Source organism: Bos indicus, chromosome 5, assembly GCF_029378745.1.
Source record: "Bos indicus isolate NIAB-ARS_2022 breed Sahiwal x Tharparkar chromosome 5, NIAB-ARS_B.indTharparkar_mat_pri_1.0, whole genome shotgun sequence".
NCBI classification, from domain to species: Eukaryota; Metazoa; Chordata; class Mammalia; order Artiodactyla; family Bovidae; genus Bos; species Bos indicus.
The window spans coordinates 33994333-34006543 of NC_091764.1; the positions used below are offsets into that span (position 1 = coordinate 33994333).

Below are 12211 nucleotides of genomic sequence, written 5' to 3' on the forward strand. Positions count from 1 at the left end.
TACCTCTCATCACTTCCCTACTATTGCTTTCATTTCTCTGGCTCTTGGATGAAGATTCTTTCTCCATTGTATTGCTTTTGGACACCCAAACTGATAAGAAAGTAAGAATGATCATACTGGTTCAGAACTAAGGAACAGTCAGCCCTGTATTCCATTTCTAAAACTATCTCTAAGGGTTTGAGGGTTTAAAGATCTCCCTGAGTCTAGCCACCTGAATATTTAATTTGGACCTATCATTTAAATTTGTTATCCTTACTTTGAATGAATGCTTTTCAACATGCCTTTTACCTTTACTTGCCTGATTCCAAACCCTGTGCTCTTATCATCTGTGCTATTTGTGAACATCTCTGTGTATTATTTTTAGGATGCAGATTCCCAGAAGTGACACCAATGGGATCTAAGTTCTTCCTATTTATTGCCAAATTATTTTCCAGTAACTAATATTGTTATTAAATACCTAAGATACATTATGACTTACTCGAAATGTTTACACATATTAACAAACATATTTCATATTACCATGTGAGGTAGGTGTTATTATTTCCACTTTAAAGATGAGGAAATTGAGGAACAGAGATGTTAAGCAACTCACCCACGGTCACAGAGTTATTAGGGTGGAATCAGAATTAGAATTCAGAAAATTTCACTTCAGAGCCCACATTTTTATCACTAAACTAAATGTGATTAAATTTAATTTTATCACAAAAAAGTTATAGTAACTTATACTGGCACCATTAACAAGTGTAGATAATATACTCAACTTTGGAACACTTCTACTTTTTGATTAGCACATTCATATGTAGAGCTTAACTTCCCTTTGTCACTTTAAAATTAAGGTTTGGAGTGGACATGGAGGACTATTTTCTAATAAATACGTTGTCTCCTTACTCCCATAGTGGGAGAACAGGATCAGAGGTGTTGGTCCGACAGCTATTTCAGTATAGAATGAGCATAATGAAATACTCATGCCTGTAAGCTGGGGCTTTGAAAATTCATTGCCCTGTGCTTATTTCTGCAAAGCATGCAAGAAAGTAACAGATACCACTTATTGTGCACTTACTGTGTGCCAAGCATTGTGGTGAAGATTCTGGAGACACAGAGTCATTTAAACATCAGACGGGTATCATTACCTCATTCAGTAAGAAGCTAGGGAGATCCAGGCATGTTGATCTGCATAACAATGCATAAAGGTCAGGTAAATAAACCCCTGGGACTGATCACTGGCTCTGGTTCTTTAGTTTAGCTTCAGCGAATGAGACCATTTTGCCATCCAGTCACAATACGGAACAAACCCTACTCTCTGCTCCCCTAACAGATGAAAATTAAGTGACCCTACAAAGCTAACCTGGGCCAAAATCAGGAACAATAGACATTTTTAAAGAGGACTGCACTGTGATTTTATTTTAAATTCGGTTTAGATTCAGTAGAATTTGTTGACCTCCTGCCAGAGCCAGTTACAGATCTGGAGAGGTAGATTGTCTATTGAGATGCTGGAAGAGATGACAGCAGACCCTGTCAGGCCCAGACGACTGGGACTCTTTTAGGTTGCAAAGTTATTCTTTGCTGTGGCTCCTTTAACTAACTCCTATTGTCAAAATACTGTCATCTATGAATGAGATCCAAAGAACATTGAAGTTGGTAAAATGGGTTAATTAGGCAAAGAAATGTGATTACATCCATCAAAAGAAAAACTAGGTAATTTTAAAGACCATCTGATGTTTTAGACCATATTAGTTGGAGTAAAAGACTGATTTCAGAATAAATAACTTACTTTCTAATGAGGTGAGTTTTTTTTTTTTTCCATAGATGGCCATATTACTTCTGTTATAAATTGAAGATAATCAGGACACTTATTCTGCAAAAACTGTACCTACTGATCTTTCTATTTTTCATCATTGTCAAAATTCAGACTGTCCTATAACTGATTAAAAAGAGAAAACTATACACATTCAGGAGATAGTTTTGATCCCATTTCAAAATTCACCCACAAGAAATATATATATATAGAAATTCACCCACAAGAAATATATATATATATAGATAGATCTACATACCAATGTATTTGGACAGCTTTGAAAACCCATGGGGGAAAGCACCTTTTCTTTGTAAGTGCACAGCTCTCCTACTAGGCACCCAGACAGGAAGCATGTGCAACCCAGGTGAATACAGGGTGAAGCTGCGGTGAGGGCAGGTGTTGCTCAAGTTTAGGCTGAATCTTGTTTGGGATGTGATTAATCTTTCTTCAAAAAGCTGCCCCTCCTTCCTGGACCCTTCCAGAAAGGGCCCATGGGAGCTACTAGAAAACTCCCAGGTGACCTGAGGTGATTCAATTCTCTTTTCACACTACAGATTCCTTCTCCAGCCTCACTTTCAGATACAGAAATGTTTATTTTCTCAGTACCATAGGGCAGCCCACTGCATAACCCATTAATATGTCCTGACTACAAGAGTATCATTTGGGGAATCTACTCAGTTGCAAAGGTCCACAGTAATTTTAGATACAATCAACAATGCCCTTGGGGCTCATAACTCTGTTACAAAGCAAACTGATTCCTGGGCTGCCTGGAAATAGGGCAGCCATCCCCATGTGAAGGCAGGGGGTCCTTCATCCTCTTGGTCCTCCAAAGGGGTTGTTTCAGCATCAGGGAACATCTTAGAGCCAGGCACAGTAAACTGACTTTGGAATCAGTGCTGGATATAAGACCTAGATATGCCAGTTAGAGCTGAGTGAACTTGGAATAAATTCATTAGACTCTGAATCAGGGGTTATAATGGACTGTACCTTCTAGGAATGATGTGAGGATTAAACGAGAGACCATCTATTAGGTGCTTATGTTGTTGCTTGTCTCTCGAGAGGCACACAGCAAAGAGCAGAGTCATCATCACGATACCCCCTGCTTCCATTTGAGACCACAGCAATTGGGTTTAAATGCTGAGCTACTGAAAGGACCTCTGACAGGAAGTTTCACCTACAAGTGGTGTTGGAGGAAAAGCCACACTGAAGCCACTGGGCACTCTTCCTGAATACCATCCCCATCCTCCTTCCCGGCAATCGTCTCCACAGCAGCTTCTTCACTTCAGCCTCCAAGGGGACATCTACACTCCATTTTCAGATTGCCAACTAAAATCCAGATGAGGGGTGAAGTCTTTCCACACTCAAAGCCCAAGGGTGTCTAATTGTAAACAGTTGTAGAATCATGGTTAAGTCTGAGCATGGACTTTGAATTTGGGCCTGAACAAGAATTCAAGCCCCCTTTCACCACTTACTGTCTTAATGTGAACTTAGCCTCTTCAAACCTGTTTTCTTGTTTACACACAGGCTAATATGATATTGAGTAATTAAAAGGATAACATGTAATAATATTTACATGTAAAGTGCTTAGCACGGTAGTTGCCAAGGAGTGAAGCCCAGTTCGACTACTGAATTGAGTTTGTAAAATGCTACCTTGATTACTGCGGCCTTGTAGTATAGCCTGAAGTCAAGGAACCTGTTTCCTCCAGCTCTGCTTTTCGTTCTCAAGATTGCCTTGGCTGTTCAGGGTCTTGTGTTTCTAAACAAATTGAAAATTTTTTTGCTTTACTTCTGTGAAAAATGCCATTGGTAATTTAATAGGATTGCACTGAATCTGTAAATTGCCTTGGATAGGATAGTCATTTTCACAGTATTGATCCTTCCAAACCAAGAACATGGTATATCTCTCCATCTGTTTGTGTCCTCTTTATTTCAGTATCTGAACAGTTTTCTGAGTCGAGGTCTTTTGCCTCCTTAGGTAGGTTTGTTCCTAAGTATTTGATTCTTTTTGTTAAAATGGTGAATGGGATTGTTTTCTTAATTTCTCTTTCCAGTCTTTTGTTGCTAGTGTATAAGAATACAAGAGATTTCTGTCCATTAATGTTGTATCCTGCAACTTTACCAAATTCATTGATTGGCACCAGTAGTTATTACTCAGCCATAAAAAGTAATGAAATTGTGCCATTTGCAGAGATGTGGATGGACGTAGAGACTATCATTCAGAGTGAAGTCAAAAAGAGAAAAACAAACATTGAATATTAACACACATATCTAGAAAAATGGTACAGATGAACCTGTTTACAAAGCAGAAATATAGACACAGATGCAGAGGAGACAGAAGTATGGACAGAAAGGGGGAAAAGGGGAAGTGGGATCAATTGCGAGATTGAGACTGACATATATACACTGCTGCTGCTGCTGCTAAGTTGCTTCAGTCGTGTCTGACTCTGTGCGACCCCATAGACAGCAGCCCACCAGGCTCCCCCATCCCTGGGATTCTCCAGGCAAGAACACTGGAGTGGGTTGCCATTTCCTTCTCCAATGCATGAAAGTGAAGAGTGAAAGCGAAGTAGCTCAGTCATGTCCGACTCTTAGCGACCCCATGGACTGCAGCCTACCAGGCTCCTCCGTCCATGGGATTTTCCAGGCAAAAGTACTGGAGTGGGGTGCCGTTGCCTTCTCCACTATGTATAAAATAGGTAACTAATGAGAGTCACTGGGAGAACAGGGAGGGGGAAAAAAAGGTACAGTCTGTTTATAGGACATAAATTAACCTTAAAAAATGCGTTACAATATATATTAAGAGCAGACAAATACTGCTTGATTCCACTTATACAAGGTAGCTACAACAGCTGTCAGAAAGTACTTTGGGGGTGGGGTGGAAAGGGAATGGGAAGTTAAGTGTTTAAGGGGAACAGAGTTTCAGTATAGGAAGCTGAAAAATTCAGAAGATGGATGATGGTGAGAGTCGAAAAACAATATGAATGTACTTAGTGTCACTGAACTATACAGTTAAATAGTTAAAATAGTATGTTTATATTATATGATTTTTACCACAATTTAAAAAAAATTTTAAATGCTACCTAACTGCAGCCTTAGGTGCACAGAAATAAGTTAAAACCCTAATCAAAAGATAAGCTTTCCATCAGACAATCAGACATGCTCTCTAAACACTGGGGAATATACCAGTGATGATAAGGTAACCAGCTGATGGAGCCATGCTCCGTCTATCATTTTGCATGTTCAGATTTCCTACCTTATTCATAAGCATTATCCCTGCCAGGCAAAGGGCACACTACTTATAATTAGCAATTTCATTCTAAATTAGCTTCCTCTAGAAAGGGAGGGGGGAGAAAAACCAACTTTTTGGCGACGTGTATAATATTATTATGATATGGGTACTACTAACTGTCTTGTTGTTGTTGTTGTTTTTACAAACTTGGGAACAAAACTAAGGACAAACGTTAAGCAGGCGAGGGAAGCAGTGTCAGAGGCAGAATTTGATCGCAGGTCTGTTTGAGCGAGGCTCCCCATCCATCGTCTTCCCCTTTCTGTTTGCACTGCCTTTCAGTTTCTCCAGTTTATTCAAGAGCTGGCCTTCTGAACAGGATTCTCAGACAGCCATTACTAACCAAAACCGATTTCTGCCACTCGACGGAACAAATATTCTAGTTATGAGGCGTTTGGTTTTCCTCTCGCTTTTCCAGCGGTGACTAAAAAGCCATAGCTACTCCATCAGAGGCTATTCCGTCTGCCCTTTTGAAATGCGCCTGGTAGATTAATTTTTGAAAGATGATTCACCTTCCTTTTCCTGTTTTGATGGAACACGGAGACGCAACCATTCCTGTCAATAGAAGGCTCGAGTTTCCACCGCGCAAATTCGCGCGCCGCTGACTGTCTCATTGGCTGACGCGCAGGTGGGATTTCCTGTCGCCATTTTAAGGAAACACACTGCCCTGCAAGAAGTGCCCAGTCAGTTCAGAGGGTCTGTGCCCGGAACAAAGAGAGAGCAAAAGAAAGGGAAACGGGCCCAGCGGCCCCAGACCCCTCCATCCTGTGCCCTCGCTCCCCGCTGACCCCAGATTTCGAGCGCCCGGCTTCTTGATCCCCGACGCGCCACGCCCGGGGCTCGATCACGTGGGGTCTCCTCCCAGCCCAGAGCGCGCCCCAGCTCAGCAAAACCACCCAGTTCGCCCAACGGAGCCCCTCAGCATAGATCTCGGGGTGCGGGTTGGCCGGGACTGCGGGTGCTGTGGATCCGGAAGAGGGGAGGCACCTCCCACTGCGGGTGACGGACAAAGGCTTTCCAGAGGTGCTCGCGCTCCGGCCGATCCCGGCCTCCTCCGCGCCGTCCCTAGGGAGCCTCCACGCCGCTCCCTTGCTGCCAGCGGCTCCCACGCTGTTTGCAGGGTTGTGAGCCGACCAGCCACTCCGGCGGCCATCCTCACTCGGCGCCCTTCCCACAATGCAACTCCCCTCGCTCACGCGCCCCGGCCCGGCTCCGGCGTACCCTCAATGCACCCCCAGCTCCCCATCGCACAGTCCTCCTCGCCTCCTTCCGTGCCCTCCAAGCCACCTCCCCTCTCCATCTCCGAGGGCTCCCAGTCTCCGGCCACCGCTGCAGCTGGGCTCTGGGCTCATCGCAGGGCACCAGGAGGGCGTGGGGCAGGTGTCCAGGCTGCGCGCACATTCCGCTCCCGGTGCCACCGCCGGCGCTCCCGACACACAAGCGCCCCGCAACCCCTCCCTCGCTCCCTCTCTCTTTCCGATGCTCAACCTTCGCCGGCCGCGGTCGCCGCATACTCGGCGGACGGCGACACGGAGGCAGCCAGGGGCGGCCGCCTAGGCAAGAGACACCATGTGACGGGCACCGCTCAGTGACACGCAGCTTCGGTTAAAGAGCGGACGCGCAGGAGGGGAGGCGACGGCACGCGAGACGCGGATAAATAGCCTGAACAGCTAAACCATCGCGAGCCATGGATGCGCAAGGGCGACGCGTCCCCTAGTAGGAGAATGACTGTGATTTGATTCGAGACCCTCTGCGGCCGAGCGAGCGGATGTGAGTGCGAGGCTGGCGAGCACCGTGTGGGTAAGGGTTGCTGGTGGGGGGAGCTTCTGATGCAATCGGCCCCGAAAGGAGGAGGAGAGCCAGGAGTGCGCGGGCTGGGGCGGCACGCCGCTCCGCCTGAAGGTCGCCGCCCTTCACCTTCCTCGGAAATCCGCCACGCCACGCCGAGCCTTCCCGCCCAGTCCTCGCTGACTGAGGGCACCTTTCATCCGCCAAGGCAGCCAGACCTTGACACAAAGGACATCGCAAGGCTGGGGGAAAATCCGGGAAGGGCGGATACCACTTTCCCCCCCTTTTTTTTTGGCCCAAGGTAAGAGGATTTCCCTTTCCCAGGGAGAGCTGAGGGAGCAGCGGTGGGGAGGAAAGGGACGTTTTAGATGTGAGAGGAGGCGGTAACGCAGAACTCATCCATGCGAGCGTAAAAGGAAGGAGTGCGCGGCTGAGCCGGATGCGTTCGCATTTTGCTTTTACCAAGAGAAAAGTCAGATCCACGGTTCTGCTGACCGCCTGCGGCAGTGTAAAGAGGCGCGGAGCCCCTGGTTTTAGCGTTGCGTGGGCTGCGGCTTACTTTTGGGGTCTGTTTTCTTAGTGGCAGATTGTGGTGCCAGATCTGGTTAAATCATTCGCGGGTTAGGGACCACGCGGGTCTAGAGAGCGCGCCGAGGTGAGGGCTCCACTGCATTCCCGAGGAGTGGTTGAGTGCTGGGCATTTGCGGGGAATTTCCTGTGTCTTAGGAGCCCCAAGAAAGGCATGTGATGTGCCCGGGGTTGAGTATGCGGCCGGCTGGGTCTCGAGGACTGGCCACGGAGCCCGAGTAAACAGGAACACGCTCGCCGGCCCTTCTCGAGCTCTGCCCGGCTCTCAGTAACGGAGAGGATGCGGGCTATGAGGTTGGGGGACGAGGGGTGAGGGGGATTATTAAGCGATGCTGGCAGTGACTCGCTGCCCTTTCCCTCCCCGAAGAGGTTCTTTCCCAAAGGAAGGAGAGAAAGAGAGAAGTGCCGTTCTGAAAGCTAGGAACCGGTGGAGCTGGCGAACAAAAGGGCACCGATTGCGCGGGGCCAGAGCGCCGAGTGTCCTCCCCAGCACTCCCACATCTTCCCCCCACCCCCGAATCACCCTCGCGTCCCTAAATGTTACCACAATAGGCCTTTAACCTCGCCGGGCGGGTGCCCGGAGGAAAGTGCTCCTTCGCCCCGGTGCACGCCCCCACCACCGTCATTCCCCTCCCGGAGCTTCGGGGTCCTCAGCACCCACTGGTACCCCCAGGCTACAGGGCTGACTGGGCGCCACTTCCCTGTTGAAGTGCCCAGCCCTGGGTTTGGACTGAACTGTAGTTAGAAGGTACAAGTACATATGGCGGCAAAAGGAATTTCGCGGTAACCGCGTCCCGGCGTTTCGGCGGTGCCTTTCACAGGCTGTCTTCCGCTTGGGAAGGTGGTGCTGCAATTGTGAATCCTTTGTGTCTGACCTGGTTTTTCTTGCTCTGGTTCTCTGGTGAAAACCTAATTGCCACCAGTATCACATACTTTTGCGGACGAATCCCTGGTGATGTATTTCATGAGTTGAAAAAGACCCGAGAGCTAGGAAACCGTATTTATTTGCGTTTGGAAAAGGATCTGACATCTCTGCCGTGGGTTTAAGACTTTTTAATATAAGGGGAAGGAAAGAATAAATCATCCTTTGCAGACTCCAGGGCCCAACAAGACTGTAATTTGTCACCTTGATAGAAGAAACTGCGGCAACTCGTGCTTTTTCTGACGTCAGAACGACGACGGAAAATAAAACCTGAGCTAGGTGGCTGGCTGGCCTCATTGTTAAATGAATCTCTCACCGGCTGGGTATTGCTGAAATTTTTCAGACAAGTCAGGGCTCTGATGATGGTAGGATTTCAGTTTGGGCCCCAACCTCAAATTGGCTTTACTCCTCAGAGTTACTCAGTTCTCAGTAGTTCCTTAGACATCACTAAACTCACCTGGTTTGGCTTAAGGTCTTAACCTTGATGAGATGAATTCACTTTTTTCCCCCTAAACATATTCAATGAGTGTTTCCTACTGAGAGTTTATGTGGCAGTTAGCAACTACAAGATAAAAGTCCTATTTCTGTGAGCTGTCCCTCCTCCTGGGGGGAAACAGACAATAAATACACCTATAAATGAATGTTGGAGATTTGTTCTTGCAGTGAACGAATAAAACCAGGTCAATCTTGTGAGGAAGGCTGATGCCTGAGATAGATGACCTTCTAGGTGGGTCTTGTAAGAGGGTACATTTGTCCTGAGACTAAGAGACCAGACACCTGATTATTGCTAGACTGTCTTTTTCTTTCCCTGGGTGATGCATGAGCGCAAAATTAGTCTTACTTACCATTGTTTCCCTAATGCCCAGCACAGAATAACTGCTTAATAAATGCCTGTTGGATTGAGATCTTAGTCAAAACATCTTGTTCACCACTTAGTGCTACTGTTGACCATCCCTTTCTCTAGATCTCATTATTTGTTCCTCTGCTAAGTTGAAGCATCGGAGTCTCTTTCTACTCTGCTTCTTCTCTCGCCTTCTCTCCATTTTTGAGCAGTTACCAGGAACCTGCAAATGATGCATAAACCTGTTTTTTCATCTCCATTCCCACTGCCCAGGTTCAGGTCTCTCTCACTTGATTTAGACAGGGCAATTTAAGGAGTTTATTGGGATTCAAAAATGGTGAAACAGACATGGAGGTGCCCTGAAGAAACCAGCACTCACGGGAGCAGATGCAAGCACGGTGAAGGGTAAAGAGTAAAGTAGCCAGCAAAGGAGGCGTAATGGGCTTCTAGTTGGTCTCCTGGGTATCAAGTTCTGCTCCCCTAATTCAGTCTCAACACTTCCATGGGATCTGCATTTTTTTAACTAATTTTTAACTAATCTTTCTTTTGAAAACCTTCAGTGGTTTTCAAAAACCACTGTTTTTCAAAATCAGTTGCCTACAATTAAAGTCTAAATTCCTTAGTCAGGCACCTGGGACCTTCCACAACCTGTTCCTCACCTCTTTCCATCACTTTCTCCCAGTTCACCCTATGTCCTCCCTGTCACTTTCTGCCTCAATATTGATGCTGATTCCAAACTGGAATGCCTGCTGAAATCCTATATATTTGTAAAAGACTTAGCCCAAATACTACTTTCTGCCTCTTCAAGTAAGTGTTCACTGATTACCTCCTAGCCTTTTCATATTGATCTTTCACATTTTGCACCATCAGTCCAGGTGATGGAAGGTGAAGTAAGGACAGATACTTTGAGTCAAATGTAAATGCCCAGTCTCAACTTATCAGCCTAGACATCTTGGGTAAGTTGTTTAGCATCTCTGAGCCTCAGTTCCCCACCCCCCACCTTTGTTAAATGATAGTGATGGTGGTGATGATAGTGGTACTTACTGAGTTATCCTGAAGGGTTAGTGAGGATAATAGATGTGAAGAGCTTGGCACACTGTTAGTACTCCATAGGTACTGAATTAAGAGAGACTTCAGGTTTCTCATCTATCAGAGGAGGTGGGGGAAGTTGATCAGGAAAGTTCCCCTTACCTCTAATGTTCAATGAATATTTAATCATTTAAAAATATTTTTCTGAAAATGTCTTAATGGAAACTACCAGAAACTTTTCAGTCCCTGGGCGAATGTGCATCTGTGAAAGGTAGTATGGAGGTGGGGGAAGCAAGTGCATAGAAGGAAGTGAAATCCAAATAGCATCATAGACTTTAGAGAAGGACATCTTAGAACACTGGCCCTAAATTGAATCTTTTTAAAAAAACTTATATCTGGAAGTTGATCACATTTTAGTCATTGGTTTTCAGCTCACCACCTGTGTGTTAGGGTTACTTACTAAGCATAAAGGAATCCAGTCATAGGAAAGCACCATGGTTTGGGTAAACTTTGCAAGCACCCAGGTTGCTGTCACGGAACTCTGCCTCAGGTAATGCTATAGTGTATCTTTGCCTGTAACTAACTGGGTCCCCTTGGGTAACTCAGCTAGCATTTTTAATGCCTCCTTTTCTCATCCGTATGATGCTAATGACAGTGTCTGAGCTGTGAAGGTACAATGAGAACAGAGCTGAGAATATGCTTGAACAAGTTCAGACTCTGGTAATCTGCAGGTTTAGGAGATAGATCAAGATTAATGATTCTCAAAGCAGGCTTCACACCAGATTCACCAAAAGTCTCTTAAAAGCTACCAATGCCCAGACTCTGTTTCCAGAGATTCAGATTTAGTTGGCCTGGCATAGAGCTCAGACAGGGGAATTTTTTAAAAACAATACTGGGGTAATTTTTATAAGTGATTTAGATTTAAAAACAAAACAAAAACAGAAATTAAATGACGATTTCCATATATTGTTTGTTTGATAAACCTTTTGGTAATATGAAGTTATGAGCTTGATTGGCTTTTCCCCCGACTTCACGAAACCAACTGGTTGTTGACATCATGGAGTCACAGCCTCAGGTTACAGTTTATAACTTGAATTTTCCCAGGTAGAGAAGCCCGTCAGAGTGATGCAGCCAGGGCCACATAAAGATTTAATGTGTGGATCTCAGTTTCCATCTCTTAGGAGTGATGGAAGACAAAGAAGATGGGAAAAGAAGGGAGCAATGGAAAGGAAAAGGAAAGGGAGAGTTTATGGCCCGAGGTCTCGGAGGAGGGGGCTTTGAGTTGGGAGAATGTCAGGACAGAACACAGAGGAAAAGTTGGGCTTGATTTATTGAACTGGTTTTGTTATGTTGGTGACTATAGAACCGAATGAAACCTGTGGGTGTATTTTGTAGGACTTGTTCTCTTAAAATTGTTTGGAATTAGCTGTCAACATTTAAGTATCTGAATTTCACTTAAAACTTGATTTCTGGCATTTCTTGAAAAGAAATAAAAAGATTTGTCTTATTTTTACTGAAATAGATGAGACACATGTTCTCCAGTTTCTTGTATCCAATCTGCTTTGCTTATTTGTCTTACCTACTTGGGCTCCAGCTACATTTGTTTTTAGCTTTTAATATAATCTGCAGATCTTAGTATTGGCAACACATTAGAATCTTCTCAAAGCATTTAAAACATCCATGCTTAGATTCCATTCTAGATGAACTGAATCAGAAACTGGTGTGTGTTAGGGGGCATGTTATCACTATTATTTTTCCAAACCTCCCAAGGTGATTTCTATGTGTAGTTAGAACTGAGGACTACTAGTCTGAGTCGGACATGACTAAAGTGACTTAGCAGTAGCAGCAGTCTGAGTCACCTATTGCAACCCACTCCAGTACTCTTGCCTGGAAAATCCCATGGATGGAGGAGCCTGGTAGGCTGCAGTCCATGGGGTCGCTAAGAGTCGAGCACTGAGCGAC

The 12211-nt window shown here is 45.4% G+C and overlaps 1 protein-coding gene across 2 annotated transcripts in view; it reads left to right on the plus strand.

Annotated features, from left to right (window-relative positions):
- Positions 1-6717: 6717 nt before the first annotated feature.
- The window catches only part of SLC38A1 (solute carrier family 38 member 1), a 78775-nt gene continuing 73281 nt past the window's right edge, over positions 6718-12211 (plus strand). Inside the window, exon 1 of one of the 2 annotated variants that reach the window (XM_070789232.1) lies at positions 6718-6851. The gene's annotated coding sequence lies outside the window, so the exon portion shown is untranslated. Of the gene's footprint in view, positions 7171-12211 lie in introns of both variants that reach the window. The other variant, XM_019960741.2, reaches the window with a different exon arrangement.